This window comes from Microtus oregoni, unplaced genomic scaffold, assembly GCF_018167655.1.
Source record: "Microtus oregoni isolate MIOR12 unplaced genomic scaffold, Mior012 000121F_001, whole genome shotgun sequence".
Classification (NCBI taxonomy): Eukaryota; Metazoa; Chordata; class Mammalia; order Rodentia; family Cricetidae; genus Microtus; species Microtus oregoni.
The window spans coordinates 916,410-928,395 of NW_024544751.1; positions in this window are offsets into that span (position 1 = coordinate 916,410).

Below are 11,986 nucleotides of genomic sequence, written 5' to 3' on the forward strand. Positions count from 1 at the left end.
GAGGCTTGGCTTCATTTGTTCTCAGCTCCTTCCTGGAGCTTTCTTGCTTCCAGCTAGGAACTTCATGCCCACAACTTCTCTACTCCCCTCATGGTCTCTATGATATTCAAATTCTTCCTCAGGTAGAGCTATTTATCCTTATCCTTAGCCCTCAGGGTGAGACTCTTCTCTGTCTCTCAGCTCCTGCTTGGAGCTTATTGAACTTTCTCTCCAGGGGAGTTTTATTTTTGAGACCCTTTCTGCTTTTATCTTCAAACTCAAAGAGTTCATTGAAGTTTCACTCTGTTGCTGTAAATGACTTGGCCTCAGCACAGCTCAATGGACAAAGATGACACACTTGATTTCCAAGTTCTTGAATATTGTAATAACTTCTTGCTCCACACAAAGCAAATGATCCCAAAGTCTCTTATTGCTAAGATTTTTCAAATTTTCATTCTTTCAAATCTTTTATCTCTACAATTTCTCTGTGCTCTACTCTCAAGAAATCTTTGAAGACTATTTTGTAAACAGTCTTTACCTCAGAATTTGTAAATACAATGAGTGTGGTTAAAGAATCTGTAAAATCTGTAACCAAAAATTAGCTTAAAATTTGTAACAAAATGTTGAATCTTTAATTGCTGCATGTTATTCAACTCTTATTTAGAAAAGTTGATCTATTTACTTGTATATATAACGTGAACTCAACTCTAGGAAAATAGATGTTTTTAAATAACAACTATGTGACTTGCCTGCATCTTGGCTGATGATCTCATCAGGATGGAAGCAACCATGTGGCTGGAAGTTATATTTAATAAAGTTAAAAAAGAGTACATGCAATATAACTTTACTACCATTCTTAGTAAAGTGACCACAATGCATAAAACAATTAAGGCAACAATCAAAAAACGTCTTTGTTTTTCAAGACAGGGTTTCTCTGTTGCTTTTGGAACCAATCCTGAAACTAGCTCTTGTAGAACAGGCTGGTCTCTAACTCACAGAGATCCACCTGCCTCTGCCTCCCGAGTGCTGGGATTAAAGGCGTGTTATCGGCAACAATCATAAAATGTCTTTATCATCGTATATCCTTTTTAGACTAAGGAGACAACTGGAGGTCTCAAATATTTTGGTTAGGATGGATTTTTGTGTGATGATAAATTCGTTTTCTAATTTTTTATTTTTATTTTGTGTGCATTGGCATTTTGCCATGGGTGTTAGGTCCCCTGGAACTGAAATTAAAGACAGTTGAAACTGCCTTGTTGCTGCTGTGAATTGAACCTGGGTCCTCTGGAAGAGCAGCCAGTGCTCTTAACCACTGAGCTATCTCTCCAACCCTGTGATGATAAATTCTTAATGTTATAAAAATATACTAAGGTTGACAGAAAGTGACTTAGAGGGGTATGTCTAGCTTCTTATGTTTCTAGTAACTGCGGAAAACCAGGCTTCTAGAAAAAATTTAAATAAGAAACAACATAAGATATATTCAATAAATAAGGTTTACAAATTCCTAAGGCCTACTCAGGTTAACACCACATTTCCCCTTTTTTGTCTAAAATAAAAAAGAAGGTTATAACTAATATAAGAAAAACCATATGCAATAAGTACAATAACTATACATAATATATAGAGACAATAATTATATTAACAATGTCTAATCCATTAGCATTTGTCAAATTCAGAGAAAATACTCTATTATCTATCCTGTTTTGTTGATTCCGAAAGGTTATATTTAATTCATTTCCTATTCTAACTTGCATTACCACATTTCTCTATTTCCCATTTTCTTTTTACAATGAGATCACTGAATCTAATCTCCTTTCTTCAGCATTATTCTTGACCATTACCAATAACAACTTTTACCCAACCCCCTTAAATGATAATAAATATCCATGACCCATCTTTTGGGAATGTGGATGTAGTTCTCTAGATTACTTCTTATAGTATGGAGCGGCGGGCTGCGTTCCACCTGCCAGCTACCAGCCACCGGCTAGCTTTACCCAAAATAATTACATGGAAACTGTGTTCTTTTAAATACTGCTTGGCCCATTAGCTCTAGCCTCTTACTGGCTAATTCTCACATTGTGATTAACTCATCTCTAATAATCTGTGTAGCACCACGAGGGAGTGGCTTACCAGGAAGGATCTTAACCTGCGTCTGATGGAGGAGGGTCATCTTTTTATCTGTTATTTCATTGGTTAAGTAATAAAGAAACTACTTGGTCTCTGATAGGACAGAAAATTAGGTAGGCGGAGTAGGCAGAACAGAATGCTGGGAGAAAGAAGCTGAATCAAGGAGTCGCCATGATTCTCCTACTCCAGACAGATGCAGGTTAAGATCTTCCCTGGTAAGCCACCTTGTGGGCTACACAGATTATTAGAAATGGGTTAGATCAATATGTAAGAGCTATCCAATAAGAGGCTGGAACTAATGGGCGAGGCAGCGTTTAAAAGAATACAGTTTTTGTGTAATTATTCCGGGTATAAAGCTAGCTGTGTGGGCAGCTGGGAGCTCAGGTGCAGGAACGTAGCCCGCCTCCCTTATTACAACATGTGTTCATCTTGGAGAGGAGAGCTATATCGTCTGCCTCACTGCCTTCTTCCTCCCAGCATTCTGTTCTGTCTACTTTGCCTACCTATATTCTGCCCTATCAGGCCAAGCAGTTTTCTTTATTAATTAACCAATGAAAGCAACAGATAGATAGAAGACCCACCTACATCAACTTCCTACTGGTTGGGATTCTGGTAATCTTTGGGGGACCCTGAGGAAATTCAGGATTATTGTAAAATCCTGACTGGAGAATTCTATGAGGCCGAATCATCTCAGTCAGCAGCCTTGAAGCCATTCTAGACGTTGAACTCAGAGGAAAACTGCAACATTGGATCATCTGGGCCATCTGTTCCCCTTGGAGATTTTTCAGGGAGTCTTTCTCAGTCAAACCTTATTCTTCTTGGAATGAATCTACAGCCTCTCATTTCCTGTGGAAACAAAAATACAACCTTTTTTCCAAAGTAACATAACTTTTGACTTAAAGTTTGAAATCAAGGCATTTCCAAAATATATATGTTGGATTAATCCAACAACATCTATGATCAAATGTCTCTTAGCAGCTGTTGCTCCTTCATCCACAGCCAAACAATTCAAAGACAACATAAGAACAAACAGTATACAGACTCTCGGTGTATTTTCTATCTTTACATGGCTTTATTTTTATTATAGCTTTACTCCCTGTTAAGGACTTTATTATTTTAAAACTGTATATTTCTTGTTTTATGACTGTCTATACCTTCTCTTTACTCTTGCAATCCTATGTATATTTTTAAACAAACCGTTTAGAGGTTTGTATTTTTTGTCTGAATATATCTTTACTGCATATTTCTATGTTTTTCTGGCCACATGTGTCTTTAAACTGCTAAGTGGTCTGACTAGAACTAAGGCAGTGGCTTCGGGGACTGATTCCACCCCACTCCTTGGTTCTCTGGGAGGTTAATCTCATGGTGTAAATATGTTTACCTCCAGTTCCGGGAGCCATGATTACTGCCCCAACTCTGAGAAGCTTCTAGGTTCATGCCTCCACCAAGTAGCTTGTCATCCACTGCTCATAAACCTCATTTAAGTGTTTGGTAGCAGGGCCTCTTAAAAGAGCTGCCTGCTTTTGTCACTAATGCTAAGTCAGGACATCATCTCTTAAACGTGCACTGCCTCTGCTTGCCACTAGCAAACAGAACCCAAGAAAAAGCAGTTCCCAAGAAAAAGCAGTTACCAAGAAGCCGTGTTTGACTCCATTTTTGTCTGTTTAGAATCCTTTAAAAAGCTTTTTAACAGCTTTATGTGGAAATTTCAGCCCCGTCTTGGAATGCCAGGTGTAGCATGAATTCTAATTGGTCTTATTAATAAAAATCTGGAATCAGATGCTAGGGGGTGAAAGCTGAAAGAACAGAGAAGCCGAGTGCCAGCCACTAGTTCTTTCCTTTATGAAATCTTTTTTTTTTTTTTTTTTTTGTGGTTTTTCGAGACAGGGTTTCTCTGTGGTTTTGGAGCCTGTCCTGGAACTAGCTCTTGTAGACCAGGCTGGTCTCGAACTCACAGAGATCCGCCTGCCTCTGCCTCCCGAGTGCTGGGATTAAAGGCGTGCGCCACCACCGCCCGGCTCCTTTATGAAATCTTCAGAGTAAATGGGGTATCCTGCCTCTACAGGTTCTCAGACTGAATGTCATCTCTATGAAACCTCAGACTCAATCCTCATCTCCTGTCTCCCCTTGCCTTATATTCCTCTCTCCATCCAGCCATACCACTTACTGTCTCCACCCTACTAGTGATGGAATTAAAGATGTGAGCCACCACAGCTTGGCTCTGTTTCTCTTTTAGACTGATTCAATCTCATGTAGCCCAAGGTGGCATTGAACTCAGAGATCTATCTGCCTCTGTCTCTGTACTGCTGGGATTAAAAGGTGTATGCCACCGTTGCCTGGCCTCTGTGGCTAACTAGTGACTTAGCTATGTACTCTGTTCTTCAGGCATGCTTTATTTGTTAGATCACGAAGAAAATATCACCACACTGACTTGAAGATGTATGTCCAGCCTCTTTTGTCTTTGCTAACTTTATTAAAGGTTTAGCTATTTGGATAAGCTGAACGTGGTAGCTTGAATGAAAATGACCCCCACAATCTCATAGAGGAGCACTATTGCAGGCATGGCTTTGTTGGAGGACATGTGTCATTGTGGGGTGGGCTTTGAGGTTTCCTATGTCCAGGATACTGCCCCGTGTCTCAGTTAACTTCTTGTCACCTTCAAGATGTAGGATTCTCAGATACCACTCCAGCATCACATCTGCCTGCATGCCACCATACCTTCTGTCATGATGACAAGGGACTGAACCTCTGAAACTGTAAGTGAGCCACTTCAATTCAACATTTTCCTTTATAAGAGTTGCTGTGGTTGTGGTATCTTTCCTCAGCAATAGAAACTAAGATGCTGAGTCTTATAAGAAACCGATATTCTGTAATGGTACACTATAAAAGGATCAGGAAATAAAGTTCCTAGTCTCTCTGCAGACAGTATTTATGATTTTATAAATTTCCCAGTTTCTTTGTAGACTTTACTTATGGTTTGAAGTTTTATTTTGATGCTAAAGGATCTTTGATTAAACCTTCAAATCAAAAATTTAAGGTTCAAAGTTAACAGGGATAAAATTATAAATTCATAACCTAAAAGCTACTGACTTGTAAACTGTTAAAGATAATTAAAACATGAAAGTAATTGGTCAGTCACATATAAATGATCAAATTTTCAAGTGCTCAGAAATCAAAATGTAATTAATTTACAGAGATAAGCTCTATTTAGTGTCTTCAGTAAGGTTTCTATTGCTGTGAAGAAACACAACTCTTATGAAGGAAAGCATTTAATTGGTGTTGACTTACAGTTCAGAGGTTTAGTCCAGTATCATCATGGTGGGGCATGGTGGAATGCAGGCAGACATGGTGCTGGAACTGAGAGTTCTACATCTTGATTGGCAGGCAACAGGAAGTGGTCTGTCTCACTGGACATGGCTTGAGCATATATAAGACCGCAAAGCCTGTCTTCACAGTGACATACTTCTTCCAACAAGACCACACCTACTACAACAAGGCCATACCTCCTAATAGTGCCACTCCATATAAGCCTATGGGGGCCATTTTCTTTTAAACCACCACATTTAGCCTCCTATATATGTCTTCAAGGTTAAGACTAAAGCAAGAAACTAAAAGCAAATAAGATTATTTTTAGCTCAGATCTATTTAATAGATAATGGTTCTCAAACTATTCAGAGATCTGCCAATTATGGCTTTTAAAGTGTTTAATGAAAAAAAGTCCTGTAATAGACAGAAATGCCAGCTCCTATCAGTGACCCTAGGGTCTCCAATGAAGATGATGGGACACAATCCACTCTACCTAGATTTGGTGATGCTACCTTCTGGCCAAAGAACTGCGCCATGGCTCACCTGCTGCCTGAACCCTGGACAAACTATGGACACCATTGACTTGACTGCTCTACCCTGTCTCATAAAGATATATCAGTTTCCCCAAGTTCCCCCACCACAGGAAAATCTCTCAAACCTTGTCTGGTAGCCAAAAGCCAATGTTGTACTGCAGCAGGTGAAGATATAATGCTGTCTCGTGTGACTGTGGGACAGCCAAAGACCTATGACTTCTGCCTGCCATGCCCTCCATGAAGCCAGTGAGACCATGAGAAGCTAGGGTAACCATTCAGGTATCAGTAAGTCTCTATCATTTTAATTGATGCATAGGCTATTGGGGTTCTACTCTCTGCTATAATTCATCCTCAGATCTCTAAAGGCATTGATGACTTGCTATGGAACAATGGTCTTTAATCCTGTCACTTATTTTTTTTAATAAAATGCTGATTGACCAGTAGCCAGGCAGGAAGTAGAGGCAAGGCAACCAGTACAAGGAGAATTGTGGGAAGAGGAAAGTCAGTTTGCAGTCATCACCCATATACAGAGGACACAAGTTGAGACTGCCTCACTGATAAAGGTACCAAGCCACATGGCTACCATAGACAAGAAAATGGGCTAATATAAGATGTAAGAAAGAGTTAATAAGAATCCTGAGCTAATATGCCAACCAGTTTATGATTAATGTAGACCTCTGTTTGTTTCTTTGGGACTGAATGGTTGTGGGACCAGAGGGTACAAAATCCTCAGTCAACAATGACTAACTGTAGTTTTGCCAGTTTGACTGCAGCAGGCACCTAACTCCTAACCCCAAGGCTATAGCTGCTTGGTTAATTCATTTCATATGTAAAAATCAAGCCTCACTTTAAAGCTACTAGGTCTCCAGCTGAGAAAGGCATACATAGTTTACCTTGCCTGCAGACTTCATGCTAAAAGAGATAAACTCACAAAACGGGTTTTAACGTAACTTTTTATTATTCCTTTATTTTAAAAAAACTTTCTTTGCAATGATTGCTTTCAATAATCAACCACTTGTGTCTTATTGCAAATAACTGAATGGAAAGAAAATATTTGTAATGGAGCTTTACTGACTTGCCTTCTTTCTCTCTCACACACTCTCCCAATCTATTATCTACTGCTTTTTAAAATCCCAAGCTTCACATAAGGAAAAAAATTAACTAATTGAATTATTTCCTCCATTTTCCAACTTCATCCTTTAGAGGTGCTAATGAAACCATCAGTTAGCTTTTGCTGTTGCAAATGCTTTATAATTAATTTAAAGATTAATTATTACTTCAAAATTAGCATAGCTTTTGTAACTGGATCTTGTTTTTTGACCCTTATTGAAGAAACACAGTCATTTCTTTATCAAGGACTAGCTTTCATATTTTGATGACTGTAGTCAATAATTTTCTGTGTAAGCCCATGGAACAGTTACACTAAGATATTTTACATATCCTGTAATGTATCTAGATAAAGTGTGCATATGTGATTTTTTTGGGGGGGGTAGTCACATAGTTGTACACCCTTTATCACTATGTAATTCTGAAACATTTTTATCAGTCTCCAAAGAAACTCAGAATTGATTAACAGTCAGTCTTTATCTCCCACTCCCACTTTCACTGAGCTTTGGGCAGTCAATTTACTTTCTGTCTCTATTGGAAAATTTTTCTGTCTGGAAATTTCATATAAATTGAATCATACAATATGTGGCCTTTCACATCTAATTTTTTTCACTGAGCATGATGTTGTCAAGGTTCATCTGTGTTGTAACATTTATTACTACTACATTTCCTCTTATTGCCAAGTATTTCATGGTATGAATATATAACATTTTGTTTATTTGTCATTGATTGTTGGACACTGGATTGTTTGCACTTTTAGGCAATCATAAATTTAATTTTGAACTTATAATTCTGTGTGGGATTACTAAGCATCTCCTATATTTTGTCTCCTGCTGAATTAAGTAAGACCTGGAAAGAACACATGGTATAGCTATCTATCTGAGGATCTCAAAGTTAACATTATCCAGCCTATTAAAGAAGAGTCAGAATTTGAACAAGCAACATACTAGTAATGACATTCCTATTCTTTTTGATTCTTGGATTTCTCTGATCTGAAATTAATACAGTTTGGAAACTGAAAGTGAGCACTATGGCACAAACAAATACTTCCAGTAGAAATCTAGTTATGGCTTGGGAAAGGATAGAGGTATTTCCTCAAGATTAGAAGAGGGGGGATCCAACTTATTCTCTTCTTTATCCCACCCTTTATCTAATCATTCAGTGGCAACAGCACTGATAGCCGTAGAAGCCTTTCAGCCTTTCAGAATCAGTACTCTCAGGGACAGGATCCTTAATTTCTATGTGATTAACCACAACAGAGGAGAGTCACACAACATTGCTTTTAAATCTCTCTGCTCTCCCACCACTCACTCATCTTAAGAGTTGAAAAACTGTAGAAGGAAACGGTTTCCAATTAGACAGTGAAGACAAAGCACCAGGAACTGGAAGGAGTGTGGAGAGGAAAGAACATCAGAAAACAACCTCATAAATGTCAATTTTTAACCCATTAAAAATGACTGAAATTAATGCACACTATGCTTTATAATCACAATGAAATCAAACTAGAAACCAATATGGCAAAAATAATGATAAAACCTTGAAACACTTGGAAAATAGCACATTTCTATTTTTCTTTGTTGTTTTCAATATCTGGAGCTTGCAGCTGGCAAATAATTTCCTAAGGAACAAATAATTCATTACAACTTGGAAAAACCTGAAGAGCATTATGCTGAGTTTATGCTAAGTTAATTAATCCTGTCTCAAATGTTACAAATTAGTTGACAGTTTCAAATGTCAAAAACCATGAAAAATTAGCCAGTGGTTAGGGGCAGGGTTGAGGTGTGATTACAAATGAATAATATGAAAAACATGCATGAAAAAGTAGAAACCATTCTATATCCCAATAATGTTGGGGAAGAGTCTATATATCTCTATCTGTCTGTCTGTCTGTCTATTATATATGAACAGTCCTGGTAAAGAATATATAATACACCATGCACCAAAAGGGACAGAATTTTATTAAAGGGCAATTTAATTTTTTCTTTTGTTTAAAATTATAATCCTCTGCTTTATGTAAATGGAGACTGGAGATTGCTCATTTGTTTCCCAGCTGCCTAGATCTGAATAATCACACAGAAACTATATTAGTTACAGCACTGCTTGGCCAATAGTTTAGGCATATTCCTGGCTAACACTTAAATCTTAAATTAACCCATTTCTATTAATCTGTGTATTGCCACAAGGCTGTGGCTTACAAGTGCCAGCATGTTACTCCTTTGGCAGTTACATGGTGTCTCCCTGACTCTGCCCACTCTCTCTATCTCTGTTCTGATTTTCTATCTGGCTTTACTCTGCTAAGCTATTGGCCCAAAAGATTTATTTATCAACCAATAAAAGCAACACATATACACAAGGACATCCACATCAGCTTATATTATAGCTTCCAATTTAGTGCTGTTCTGGGGTTCTTGTTTGTTTGGTTGGTTGTTTGGTTGGTTGTTTGGTTGGTTGGTTTTTTGAGACAGGGTTTCTCTGTTGCTTTGGAGCCTGTCCTGGAACTAGCTCTTATAAACCAGGCTGGCCTCGAAATGACAGAAATCCGCCTGCCTCTGCCTCCCGAGTTCTGGGATTAAAGGCATATGCCAGCACTTCCTGGTCTTCTGAGGTTCTTGAGTGTGTGAATGAGTGGGTCTCTGTTTCTTGTGTTTTATCTTGGCTCTTTTCCTTCTGTTTACCTTGTCCAACTTTGATGTGATAGTTTTTGTTTTATTATATTTTATTTTGTTATTATTTTTAAAGAATGAAAGGATGAATGAATGAATGAATGAATGAATGTAAACCTAGCTACTAGGGTAAAGGTTAACAACTGAACTATCACTTATACCTGCTGTGAGAGGGAAAATCAGTTTCTCCAATGATATATGATGTGGGATGTCCTTTTGTATATATGCTGCTTTTATTGGTTAATAAAGAAGCTGCTTTGACCTATGGCAGGGCAGGATAAAGCCAGACAGAAAATCTGAACAGAAATATAGTTAGAGAGTAGGCAGAGTCAGAGAGAGGCCATGTAGCTGTCAAAGGAGAAATACGTCCAGAACCTTTACAGGTGAGCCACACCCTTGTGGCAATATACAGGTTAATAAAGATGGGTTAATTTAAGATGTAAGAGCTAGCTAGAATCACGCCTAAGCCATTGACCAAATAATGTTGTAATTAATATAGTTTCTGTGTAATTATTTGGGTCTGGGCAGCCAAAAATGAACGAGCAGTCTTGGCTTACAGATATCCTGGGTGTATCAACCACTCCAGGGCAGATCTCATACTTTAGGAGTAATTGACCAATAAATAATGAACTCCACACAATTACTTTGGTATGCTTAATTATTTGCTTACAGTTTAGTCTCTCACCCTTTTTGGGCGATGCGGTATTTTATTTTCTAGGATTTGGGCATTTTATTTTGTTCTTGGTTTGTTTTTTGAGAAAGAACTTAAAGTTGGATGGGTAGGGAGGAGAGAGAAGATCTGGATAAACTTGGAGGAGGGGAAGAATGTAATCAAAATATATTTAAATTTAAAAAATGTTTTAAAAAATAAAAATATAAAATAAATGAGATTAGAGCAATTTTTATTTAATTAAAATATGATCCATGACATATTTTTCTTTAATTATTAGATATATAAATACTGTGTATATGTGTGTATACATAAATGGAAAATGCTGAGTCTGTTTAGTGTTGCTTGTGTGTATATGTTTTTTAAATATAAATCTTGTATGTATATGCTTGTATTGAATAACCAACTAGGGGGTCTCATCCCTGGGGAAGACTGGTTCTTTTTCTTTCTCAGAAGTCATCTATCCGGGCAGTGTTGACGCACACCTTTAATCTCAGCACTTGGGAGTCAGAGGCAGGTGGATCTCTGTGAGTTCAAGGCCAACCTGATCTACAAGAGCTAGTTCCAGGACAGTTAGGGCTGTTACACTGAGAAATCCTGTCTTGAAAAACCAAAAAAAAAAAAAAAAAAAAAAAAAAGAAGTCATCCAGGGGTGGGGTCCCATGAAATTTCCCCTATCCATGTTGGCATGTGCATTGGTGTTATTATTGTTCAGACAGCCAGGCGGTGGTGGCGCACGCCTTTAATCCCAGCACTCGGGAGGCAGAGGCAGGCAGATCTTTGTGAGTTCGAGACCAGCCTGGTCTACAAGAGCTAGTTCCAGGACAGGCTCCAAAACCATAGAGAAACCCTGTCTCAAAAACAACAACAACAAAAAATATTGTTCAGGTCTTGTTTAGGCGGTCCTATTGTTGAGATTTTACGAATGTTATGTCATATCTAAAAGATAAAATCCTGCAGCAGACTTCTTGGCCATATATCCCTTACAGTCTTCCATTCCCCATTTTTACATTGTTTCCTGAGCCTTAGCTACAGAGGTTGTGTTGGAAATGCATCAACTGGAGCACACCACAGTCAGTTCTCTGAATTTTGACCTGCTGTGGCTTTCTGTAATGGTCTCTGTCTGCTTCAAAGAGAAGCTTCTTTGATGAGGGTTGAGAGCTGTGCTTTTCTGTCAGTATAAGAGTGTACATTTAGAATGTAGTTATGAATTATACTGCTTTAGTAAAATAGCAATATTAGGTTGTCTTCTAAGGTCCATGACCTCAGCAGCCATGAGTAGTGGCCAAAGTTGATAGTACTAGGCATGAATTCCCTTCTGTTGAATAGTCATTAAGTCCAACTAGCCTTTATTGTACCTTGTGGTGGTTTGAATAAGTATGGCTCCCATAGGCTCATATAATTGGAAGTTTGGTTCCCAGTTGGTGGACTGTTGGAAAAGCTTAGGAGGTGTGGCTTTGTTGGAAGAGGTGTGTCACTGGGAGTTGGCTTTGAGGTTTCAAGAACCCACACCAGGCAGGGTCTATCTTTACCTGCTGATCAGGAAAGAAAGGTCTCAGCTATTTCTCCAGTGCCATGTCTGTCTATTTCCCACTATGATG